The 10,661-nt window shown below is 44.6% G+C and overlaps 1 long non-coding RNA gene across 1 annotated transcript; it reads right to left on the reverse strand.

Moving 5' to 3' along the window:
• Positions 1-184: 184 nt before the first annotated feature.
• Positions 185-10,615, reverse strand: LOC146350669 (uncharacterized). Its single transcript, XR_014789350.1, has 3 exons — positions 9,450-10,615; positions 889-1,001; positions 185-315 (listed from the first exon to the last, which is right to left on the reverse strand). It is a non-coding gene; the product is annotated as an uncharacterized LOC146350669 (long non-coding RNA).
• Positions 10,616-10,661: the final 46 nt, after the last annotated feature.

Below are 10,661 nucleotides of genomic sequence, written 5' to 3' on the forward strand. Positions count from 1 at the left end.
ACTGAAAAAGTGTGAGATAACTAGCAATTTTATAACCGAAAGCTTTCATTCATTGTTAGGAGATGCCATCTTCAGTATTATCTTTTTCATTCTCTCTTCTGGAAACGAAAGCTGAAAACATTAACAGGTCTCCTCTTAACTGGCAGCTCTACCAATTAAATTTTGCCCTCATAGACTTAAATTAGCTACTGATTAAAGCTTACAGCCCTATTATTTTTCATATACCTGCAAAGAACTTTAATCACAGGATTCCTTGTAGGAGTTCTCAAATGAGAAATGCCTGCAATTCTCTGTGTTGTTTTAATGTTTTCTGGTCTGTATGGTTAAAAAAATGTTTGTAAGTAGGTGTCACACTGTATAAAATCAACTCCAATTTTTATTTTTAAAATTATTTCTGAGAAATTAGAAAAAAATTTCTAAAATTATTTATCCCCCCTACGCCTGGCTATCTGCAGTTTAAAACTGGAAAAATAATTTAGAAACATAAAACATCACGTAAAGTAAAATTAAAAACAGGAGAAAAACAATCTTTTAAAAACATAGAGCGGAACCTAATACATTTAAAAATACTCAAAACCATGGGGAACAAAAAAAGGTCATAACAGCCTGCCTAAACCTAAACAAAAAGGGGGTCATTCTTATCTCCTTAGGGAGTTTCACAAGCAGGGTGCCACCACAGAGAAGGGCCCCTCCCCATGTTCCCATCAACCTGCCTCTCTTGGTGGTGGGATATACAGAAGGGCTTCCAAAGCAGACCTTAAAGCTACAGGTAGGTGCATATGGAAGGAGGTGATCTTTCAGATATCTGGCCTCAAACCACTTATCAAGGAGGTCGAAACGCTCCTAGTTCTGGTATTCCGAGTCCTAAGGCACATAATCTTCAAGTACCTCTGTTTGTTCATGGAGAGGAGATGTTTGATACCACCTTACGCTCTGCCAAGTGACATGAAGATAGGAAGCAGATGGCCCCAGCAGAACTTCATATGTGATGCTGGTTGGGTCTGAAAGGAAGTGCCCATGTGTAAGTCCTTGCAAGATCAGAGCCAAACAGAGTAATTTAGCAGAGCATGTAGTTATTTCCCCACATAACAGTGTATACATTAGAAAATGAAAAATTACTTAAACTGATTAAAACAAAGAACTGAAAACAAAGGGCCAGTTCACATGACTCCTTTCTCCACAAGATGGCTTCGGGGATCACCTCACAGGGAAATCCATGCTGCGAGCAGCAAGGCCAATGCTGAAAGACCGCCCCATTAAGGCTCCTCCTCCCTCAACTGCCACCTCCAGCAGCCATTCCAGCAGGCCATACTGAGGGGAAGCAAGGTCATTCCACCAGCCCTACTGGAAGACTTCAGTTTCAGCCCACCCGCCCTTTCCTCCCCATTCCTCTTTCCTTGTGTGTCTTGTCTTTTTAGATTATAAGCCTGTGTGCAGGGGCTGTCTGGTTTTACTGATTATATGCAAGATGTTCCAGGAGATTATTGGCTGAGTAGCATAAAAATATTTTAAATAAATAATAAAGTGTGTTTGGTTCCCGAGTATCTACATATCTAAATCTATAAAGAGGGCTTGCCACAAATACAGTGGCAGGAGAGGCCAAGATACATTGGACCCATTCACAAAACTGTGTTGCTCTCCAGGAAAAGATAACCCCAATCCCCATAGAAGACTTTCAAAGAATATAAATTAAATTAGTAAAGCCTGCAAAAACTATTATTGTGACTTTTGAGAACCCTGGTCTTCTTCTATCCTTGTCCCTTTTCAATAGTCCTGGAGCCATTTCAGGGAGTACATTTTTTAAAGGGAGCACAGCTATGGTGTTTCAAGTACACACCTAAACATGTAAAGTATGAATACAGACAGCAGCTGTTGGCAAACATATACACACCATACTGGGACATTCCCCAGGGAGTCATAATTGGCTGCAGCTGCATATTGAGGGCACACTCTTCGGCAAACCTGAATCTCCTTCTGTGTGATGTCTGAAATGGCCCTTAACAGATTATTAATGGGAGTGCCTGGGTTGTCAGTTGGTCCTAGTATACCACTCAGTGTGTAGAGCAGCCTTTCCCAATCGGAAGCCTTCCAATGTTTTGGACTACAACTCCCATCAGCTCCAGCTAACCCAGCCAGTGGTCTGGGATGATGGACATTGTAGTCCAAAACAGGTTGGGGAAGACTGGTGCAGAGTAGGCTGCGTGACTCTTGTCCCAAAGGTCCACATACATGTGGAAGAGGCCATAAGCTCTCAAAATCACTTCAAATCCGATGAAGTGGGTGCCAGTTGACATAAGATTATGCCACAATTGATCTATTCATCTTGAAAGTGCCACAACTCTTCCTGCAACAGACTAACACAGCTCCTTCTCTGAGAATTGCTTAGATTTACTGGTATGAGTTAAAGAAGGAAGGGGGGGGAATCCAAAAGAACAGCTGTGTAATTTCTATAAAATGTACTCCTATTAACACAGTAATTTGTTTTCAGATGGCCTGTTTTGTCTATTTCAAACCAAGCTACTTCCAATCATGAATCAATACACTTTTGGATTGCCACAAGGTCATTCGTTTAGTCCAGAATAAACTCAGATCTGTAGTTCAGTCAGCAAAGAGCGGAAGGGAGCTAATAAAACCAAGAGAAATGTAAGCAGCTTGATAGTAGCAATTTGACTGCCATTGTATCTAACAAGCCAACCTACGTAGAATTTAACTAGAATTCATCCTTCTGCAGCTGGAGTAAGTGCATCATGGGTATGGACAATCAAAATATGCCACTTAATTAGTAGAGTGGGTCAGATCTCTAGTGGTAAAATATGTAGCAGTATGAGTAAAATGCAGCTCTTTAGCAAAGAACACCCTTCAGTCACTGAACTTTACCAAACACTGAACAACCCAAGAATGAATATGCAGACCACAAATGTACACATCAATCTGTATCTGGAACACAACTAGAGAAAATTGTGATCCCTTGTAAGGAGCTGACCAGGTGGGAAAGCGGGTGAAAGGTGGTAAATGGGCAATATATACTTTCTTTAAGTTCTGTGATATATTCTTAAGCTGCAATGTACACTTTTTTAAGGTGTTGAAAGGGAAACACATTCTTGTGGGAATTTAAAATTTAAGAGATTTCCAAAAGTCACAAGAATCAAATTTGGTTCCAAATGTTTGCAGGCCATGTATAATCTCACAAACTCAAGTTTCGGATGTAAAGGCATGGTGCGGGGGAATTAAGGCCCCAAACCCAGCATTCACAGCAAATTTTAAATTTGGGTGTGAAGTTTGATTTTTTCAGGCACAAAATATGTTAACTGAAACTCTAAAATTTTCAAACCCCTAGTTCCACACTTGTGAACTTAAAGTGTAAGTGTGTGTGCATTTTATTTCTACTTTTAGACAGCAGTCCTATGGTCCCAGAGGCCTGTTGAGAGGAAAAAGAAGAAAAAAAGGAACGCGAGGTGAAAATCAGCTCCGCCGTTCCTCCCGCCCTGCTGGCAGCAGCCTGGCAGGGCATTGAACACTCAGAAATTGCACCCTAACTTGTGAAGTCATTTCTGTGAGTTCTTTACAGTTCAGAGTAATTCTGAATAAGTGAACAGAAATTCACCAGGAGATGTTGATCCAGTTCAAGATGAGCTACAGGCCAGGCGTCCAAGTACTGATCATTGCTCTACTATGGGGAGAGGCCATTGCTCAGTAACAGAGTACATGCTTTGCACTAGGAAGGTCCCAGGTTCAATTCTCAGCATCTCCAGGTAGGGCTGGGGAAAGCCCTGGCCTAAGACCCTAGAAAGTGGCTGCCAGTCACTGTAGACAGTATTGAGCTAGATGGAGCAATTGTTTGACTTGGTATAAAGCAGCATCCTTCGCTCCTGTGACCTTGAACAAGATACAATTAAATAATTTGGGTTATGTGTAAGAAGCCAATTGATCTGTTTTGAGGGATAGTGAATAATGAAGATGCTTCCTTTGTTATAGAAGTGGTTGATATTTGAAAATAATAACAATAACGTTGCTTAGCTCCAACTAAACCAAGTAAAAGCCAAGGTCTTTAGTGTAACTCAGCTGGACTGTGAACTCGGTTGTAACCCTTTCATGCCAATTGTAATATAGCATGCTGTTGCAGTAGAATCATTCTTTCATGAAATTATTTTCTCCTTAAAAGAATCCTGGTCACTGAAGACACCTAGAGGATAGGATTACACATTACATGAGCTCAAATATATTGGTGAAGGTATCAATACTGAATTCCTTAATTGGGAACTCCCAGATTTAGTCATTATTTAGAAATTTCAGTTTAGAAATTATGTCCTACTTGCCCCTCCTGTGTGCACAGAAATAGTGTACACAAACGGAGGTTGAATGGATAGATGGATAGTTGATAACACAGATACCATTTCAAAGTGCTTCGAGCAAATACCATTTATATATATTGGTATTTAAATAATATTTTATTTAATAATAATATTTAGCAAATAATATTTATTGGACAAACCAGTACGTAAGAATATGCCATTACAAAACCTGTACCTTTTCTGCCTATTGGGAGATAAGCAGCTCAGAGAGTGCGTGATTGTTAGGGGAAAATTGTCCAGAGGAAAAAGGATTAAGCAGGCCTTCCTCTTGTTATCCTCTACTTAAACCTGCAGCCTCCAGAGCCTACTTTTGGTTTATATGCAAATTGCCACATTTAGTTTAATCAGATTAGATTTTTTTAATCCTCACTCTCCCCCAATGTTTCCCATTCTGTGGGGCAAGCATGACACACAGTCTCAGAGTAGGGTTTTTTCCCCTTGCATATATTAACGGTGAGGCTGCCAACCAATTAAAGAGTGTTTTGTTGATTAGCTACCTACCTTTTAAAACTATTTAGTCAAATCAAAAAAATTTGTATTTATTCGTCACTCCAGTAAAACGTCTATTTCTGCTTCATTGACTACGCTAAAGCCTTTGATTGTGTGGATCACAACAAACTCTGGCAAATTCTTAACGTGATGGGAGTACCAGACCACCTTACCTGTCTCCTGAGAAACCTGTACGAGGGTCAAGAAGCAACAGTAAGAACCAGAGATGGAACAACCAATTGGTTCAAAATTGGGAAAGGAGTACGACAAGGCTGCATATTGTCGCCCTGCTTATTTAACTTATATGCAGAGTACATCATGAGAAACGCCGGGTTGGATGCATCAGAGGTCGGAATTAAGATTGCTGGGAGAATTATCAACAACCTCAGATACGCAGACGATACCACCCTAATGGCAGAAAGCAAAGAGGATCTCAAGAGCCTCTTGTTGAGGGTGAAAGTGGAGAGTGCAAAAGCTGGTTTGAAACTCAACATTAAAAAAACATAAGATCATGGCATCTGGCCCCATCACTTCCTGGCATATAGAAGGGGAAGAAATGGAAGCAGTGACAGATTTTATTTTCTTGGGCTCCAAGATCACTGCAGATGGTGACTGTAGCCATGAAATTAAAAGACACTTGCTCCTTGGGAGGAAAGCTATGGCAAACCTAGACAGCACAGTAAGAAGCAGAGGCATCACCTTGCCAACAAAGGTCCGCATAATCAAAGCTATGGTTTTCCCAGTAGCAACGTATGGCTGTGAGAGCTCGACTATAAGGAAGGCTGAACACCGAAGAATCAATGCTTTCGAACTGTGGTGCCGGAGAAGACTCTTACGAGTCCCCTGGACTGCAAGGAGGTCAAATCAGTCCATCCTAAAGGAAATCAACCTTGACTGCTCATTGGAAGGACAGATACTGAAGCTCAAATATTTTGGCCACCAAATGTGAAGAGAAAAGTCACTGGAAAAGACCTTGATGCCGGGAAGGATTGAAGGCAAAAGGAGAAGGGGACGGCAGAGGGTGAGATAGCTAGATAGCATCACCGATGCAATGAATATGAACTTGGGCACACTCTGGGAGAGAGCGGAGGACAGGAAGGCCTGGCGTGCTATGGTCCATGGGGTCACGAAGAGTCGGACACGACTTAACAAATGTATTTTGTGACAGTTTCCAGAGGAATAGCCATATTAGTCAGTTGCAGCAAAAACAAAGAGTCTTTTTACACATATCTGGTCATTTTAAATATGTTTAAGCTTTAATGTAATTGTTGGAGACTGTATTTTTTGTATTTCAGAGACTGCATTTTTTTGCATTTCATTTCCATCTGACCTGTTTACATTTTTTCTCTTCACTCATGTGTATGCCTGTCAGCTAAGGATCACACTTCATGCAACTGAAATGGAATCTAATCTGGGGTTGGGTGACATGGGAACCAAGGGTACCACTTTGCCCACAGACACCTCCCCCTGTGCCTGCAAAGTGCCCTGCAAATAGCCATTATTTTTAATTTGTTTAATTTTTTAAAAGTTGCATAGCCAGAAGTGCTTCAAAATCCAGCACTGGCTTCCAGCCACCTGACATTTTTACTTTGCTTAAGGCTGGAGAGAGCTCTGGGTAACCGCCAGATTTTTATATTTTCAAAAATGGGGAATCAGTCAGTTTGTGTTTCTTTGCCCCAGCATCCCTAGGTCTACCCTGAAACTTAATCCAACTAAGAGGACAATCTGAGTGGATTGAAGCTCTTTAAGCTGAGGGTGCTTCCATGCAGAGGGGTCCAAGCGCTATCAGAAGGTGTGAAGCTATTCTATCATTTCTTTCAGAACAGGTATGCTGTGGTAAGAAAAAAGACTGAAGAAGTGGTGGGAAACCCCAAGAGCATTACAAGTGGATGACGATGTCGTTTGGACCCCATAAAATTCTTTGAAAGATGCAGGGATTAAATGCCTTGTTTGGAACTACCTCTGTCTCTTCCTACACTCCAATTTAAAACTGTGACCAATACAGACCGTACAGTTTTAATTCCAAGCCAGCTTTTTTCAAACCCACCCCTTTAATTACCATTCAGCCTGATGAAAGTACTGGAGAACTCAAAAGCTTGCTCGCTATTTTGTGACATGTTGGTTAGCCCTAATAAAGGTATTGGTGTACTGTGGATTTCATAATAAATACGTTAATCTTGAAGGTGCCAAAATACTCTTACTATAATTTATGACATAACAAAAGCTGTCATCCACTATCTGAAGGAAAGCCCGTATTTTGTTGTTGTTGTTCATTCCCCTTTGCAGCAATACACCAGAAACAAAATAGCCTCAAAACAAACAAGTCACTAGCCCTATCTACACAGGGCATTTACTCTGCTCCTACTGCACCCCCAAGAAAACTGTGGCACGTGAGGCATGCTCCTCTCTATAGAAAGCATGTTTTTTCATGCTGTAAGCCCCATTGTTTGGCTTTCTGACAGATTTTCCTGTCATGGTGGCTTCAGCCGTTTGGGAGTCTGTGTGACCTGAACTGCCTTCAGGGAGGGCTGGGGGGAGCAGCACTGATTGGTGGAAAAGAAAATGGCATCATGAAGAGGAGTGGGCAAAACAGGTCTACTCAGAAGTAACATTCCCTTGAGTGGGCTCAGGAGAATCCCTCTGCCTGCTTTTTTTTTTTAAATGCCTGGACCAGCAAATGTGCACATACATTTAATGTGTTTAAAGGGTGATCGCCCTTAAAGGAGCCTTCTTCCTGAGGAGAAAGGGTGGACACGAGAGAGGATGTTGGCTAATCATGTCTACTTGGAAATAACTCCTTCTCCTCCATTGCACTTCATTAAGCATGTGAGCTGACAGTGAGGCGGGGCGCAAGCCTGTTGTTTCAAACCTCTGCTCTTACAGAAGTGCGAAGGCATGCAGGACTGTAACAATTTCAAAAGCTGATCACCCTCAAATGACTCTTAATCCTGCCGAGAATGGGTGGACATGAGGAGAGGTTGGGCTAAACATGTCTACTCAGAAGTAACACATCCTCCTCCTCCAGTTGTGTCCCATTGAGCATGGGAGTGAGGAGAGGAGCACGAAACAAGCCTGCTGTTTAAAATCTCTGCTCTTACAGAAGAGCGAAGATACGTAGGACTGTAACAATTTTAAAAGCTGACTGCCCTCAAATGACCCTTATTCCTGCTGAGCAATGATGGACACAAGGAGAGGTGTTGGCAAAACATGTCTACTTGGAAATAACTAATGGTTTCCTTTGCATTTCACTGCACACAGGAGCAAGGACAGGGGTGGGGAACAAGCCCCCACTCATTCACCTCCCCACACCTACACAGTTGATGAGTTCAGTTCTACTTGTGGGACTCCACCCAATGTGGTTTCAGGTGCTGTTTGCCCAGTGAAAGCAAGTTTTTTTTTTATGTATACACCATTTTACAGGCTACGTTTACCCTGGGAGGAGCAAACCTGATTTCATTTAAACGGAATTGCCTCAGAAAGCATCTCAGTGTAGATGGGCCCAGTGTCATGATCATCAATTGATCACCTAACTCTTTAGTACAGTGCTCTTCACTGCAAGGCCTGGGGGCCACTGAAAGCTCTGAGTCACCTCAAGTGTGCCTGTCTACCTCCGTCTCTCATTCACCCACGCACACGCTCTCCCCCTCTCTTTGTAGTAGCTGCTCACCCTCTGCAGGGGCTCTCTACTCTTGCCTTGTCATTTGCTTTAGCAATGGGTTGTTGCTGTGATCTGGGCTACCAGAGGCAGCTTCAGGGCTCATCAGCTGTAAGGTGGGTGGGGAAGAGGAGAAAGCAGGAGCGATCAGCCAACCAGTGTGAGGGAGGAGCCTAACAGCAAAATTGGCTAACTGCGGTGGCACACTGTGCAGCTGCTGGAGGTGGAGGAAGTGGAATGCACGGGTGAGCGAGGGCAAGACGGACCTGAGCTGGGACATTTTGCAGCACTGAATAGAGCAGAGTACTCTCTGAGTGATGAGGGAAAGATCCATCCCAATCCAAGGATCAAGTGAGCCTGTCAGAATTTGCCTACCTGGTGACTGACAAGGCCTTGTTTAGATAACATGGAGGAGGGTGGAGGGGAGAGGCTCTCCAAAGCCTCCAGCTGAGTCCAGTGTACTGTACCAGTGCTTGACTAGCCCCCTCCCCCCAGCTTGGGAAAGGCTCCCAAGTGGTCTTGGTGGTGCTGCCTGGAGCCAAAGTGGCTCCTGCTTGAAAAATAGTGAAAATGACTGTTCTGGGAGAACCTAGAGCAAAATAATTATAAAACTCCCAAGTTTTAATGCAAACCACTGTTATCCCAAATGCTTAGTCCCACTTGGTTAAAAGTGGTAAGATAGCCCCACTGTAGATACTGCTCCAATATCTTACTCATTACACCAGAAGACACTTGGTTCACAGAAATCTTGTCCAAGTATTAATTCCTCCTTCACATGTTGACAGTTTACTTTAAGGCCCAGCCTCTTGCCATAAAAACAATTGGTCAATGATAGGAATACACACATAGCCAGGGCTGGCATCAAGGCGAGGCATAGCACCTGCCAAGGGCCCACTGACAAAATTCCCCTGGAGTTGCTCCTCTTCATCACTCCAACCCATGTGGTCACCTACCTCTCATTCTGGCCCAGCCAATGGTGTTGGTGAGAAGAAAGAGCTGGAGATGCCACTGCCAGCTTGCTCACTGGTGCTCTCTGCCTGTCAAGCAAGCAAGTGGTAGCAATGATGACAAAGAGGATGAGGAGCAAGCGCAACAGGTGCCAATGGCAGCGAGAACGTAGAGGGGGCCCACAGAGGGTGCCTTGCCCCATGGCCCTCAAAGACCTGGAGCCGACACTGACCACAGCGCTGGGGAAGAGCACACGCTTGGCAGGCAAAAGGTCCCAGGTTCAAACCCAGGCATCTCCAGTTTAGAAATTGATCAAGCAGGAGGTGAAGGAAGATCTCTCTCGGCTGAAACCCTGGGAAGCTGCTGCCACTCAGAGTACGTATGACGGGGCTAGATGGAGAAACACCTGTGTGGTATAAGGCAAATTCCTCCATTCCTAACCTTAGGCACACCTTAAGCCCTTTGAAATTGTAGGGTTTGTGAGGCACGCCTAATCTCGGTATAGAGGCCTTCCCCAACCTGGCACCCTCCAGATGTTTGGACTTCAACTTCCATAATCCCCCAACCATGCTGCCTGCGGGAAGAGGGGGCTTTCAGTCCAACACAATCGGAGGGCGCCAGGTTGGGGAAGGATGCCAGGATCAGGCAGCCCACTAGGAACAAGCGCAGCTTCCCGCACCGTTGAGCGAGCCCTACGTTACTCTTCTGCCACACCAACTGCAGCGCCGCCGAGGTCACAGCACTTTGCCCGAGCACAGAGGACTTCGCAACTGACACACAGCGCAGCGACAGACGCGGCACGAACGTCAACGCCGGGAAAGCGGCCACCCTCGGTGAGGGCGGGCCGGGGCCACCCCTTGCAGGCAACGCCAACTCCTCTCGCCTCCTTGACGCTCCGCAGACATGGTAACCGGCGCGCAGCCAGCGAAGCCCGAAGCCCAAAGCCCTGGAGGGGGCGGGGTTAGGGAAAAGGCGTGCAGCCTCCTTCAAATCAAGCGCAGAAGGGCGGGGCCTGTAAGGAGACCGACAAATAAATCCTCTTCGCAGAAGATGTGGGCGGAGCCCATGGTGCTTCGCTTTGCGGCCCTTGCGGGGCGGAGACTGCCTTCTTGAACGGCCGCTGTTGCCATGGCGACGCGACTCTTCTCGCGGGGCGTTGCTGCGGATGCGAACGTACGCAGCTATAGAGAGGAGGAGGAGGAGCAGCCAGCGAGGCC

Source organism: Heloderma suspectum, chromosome 3 (genome assembly GCF_057233095.1).
Source record: "Heloderma suspectum isolate Gila_16-S chromosome 3, 16-S_ref, whole genome shotgun sequence".
In the NCBI taxonomy this organism is placed as follows: Eukaryota; Metazoa; Chordata; class Lepidosauria; order Squamata; family Helodermatidae; genus Heloderma; species Heloderma suspectum.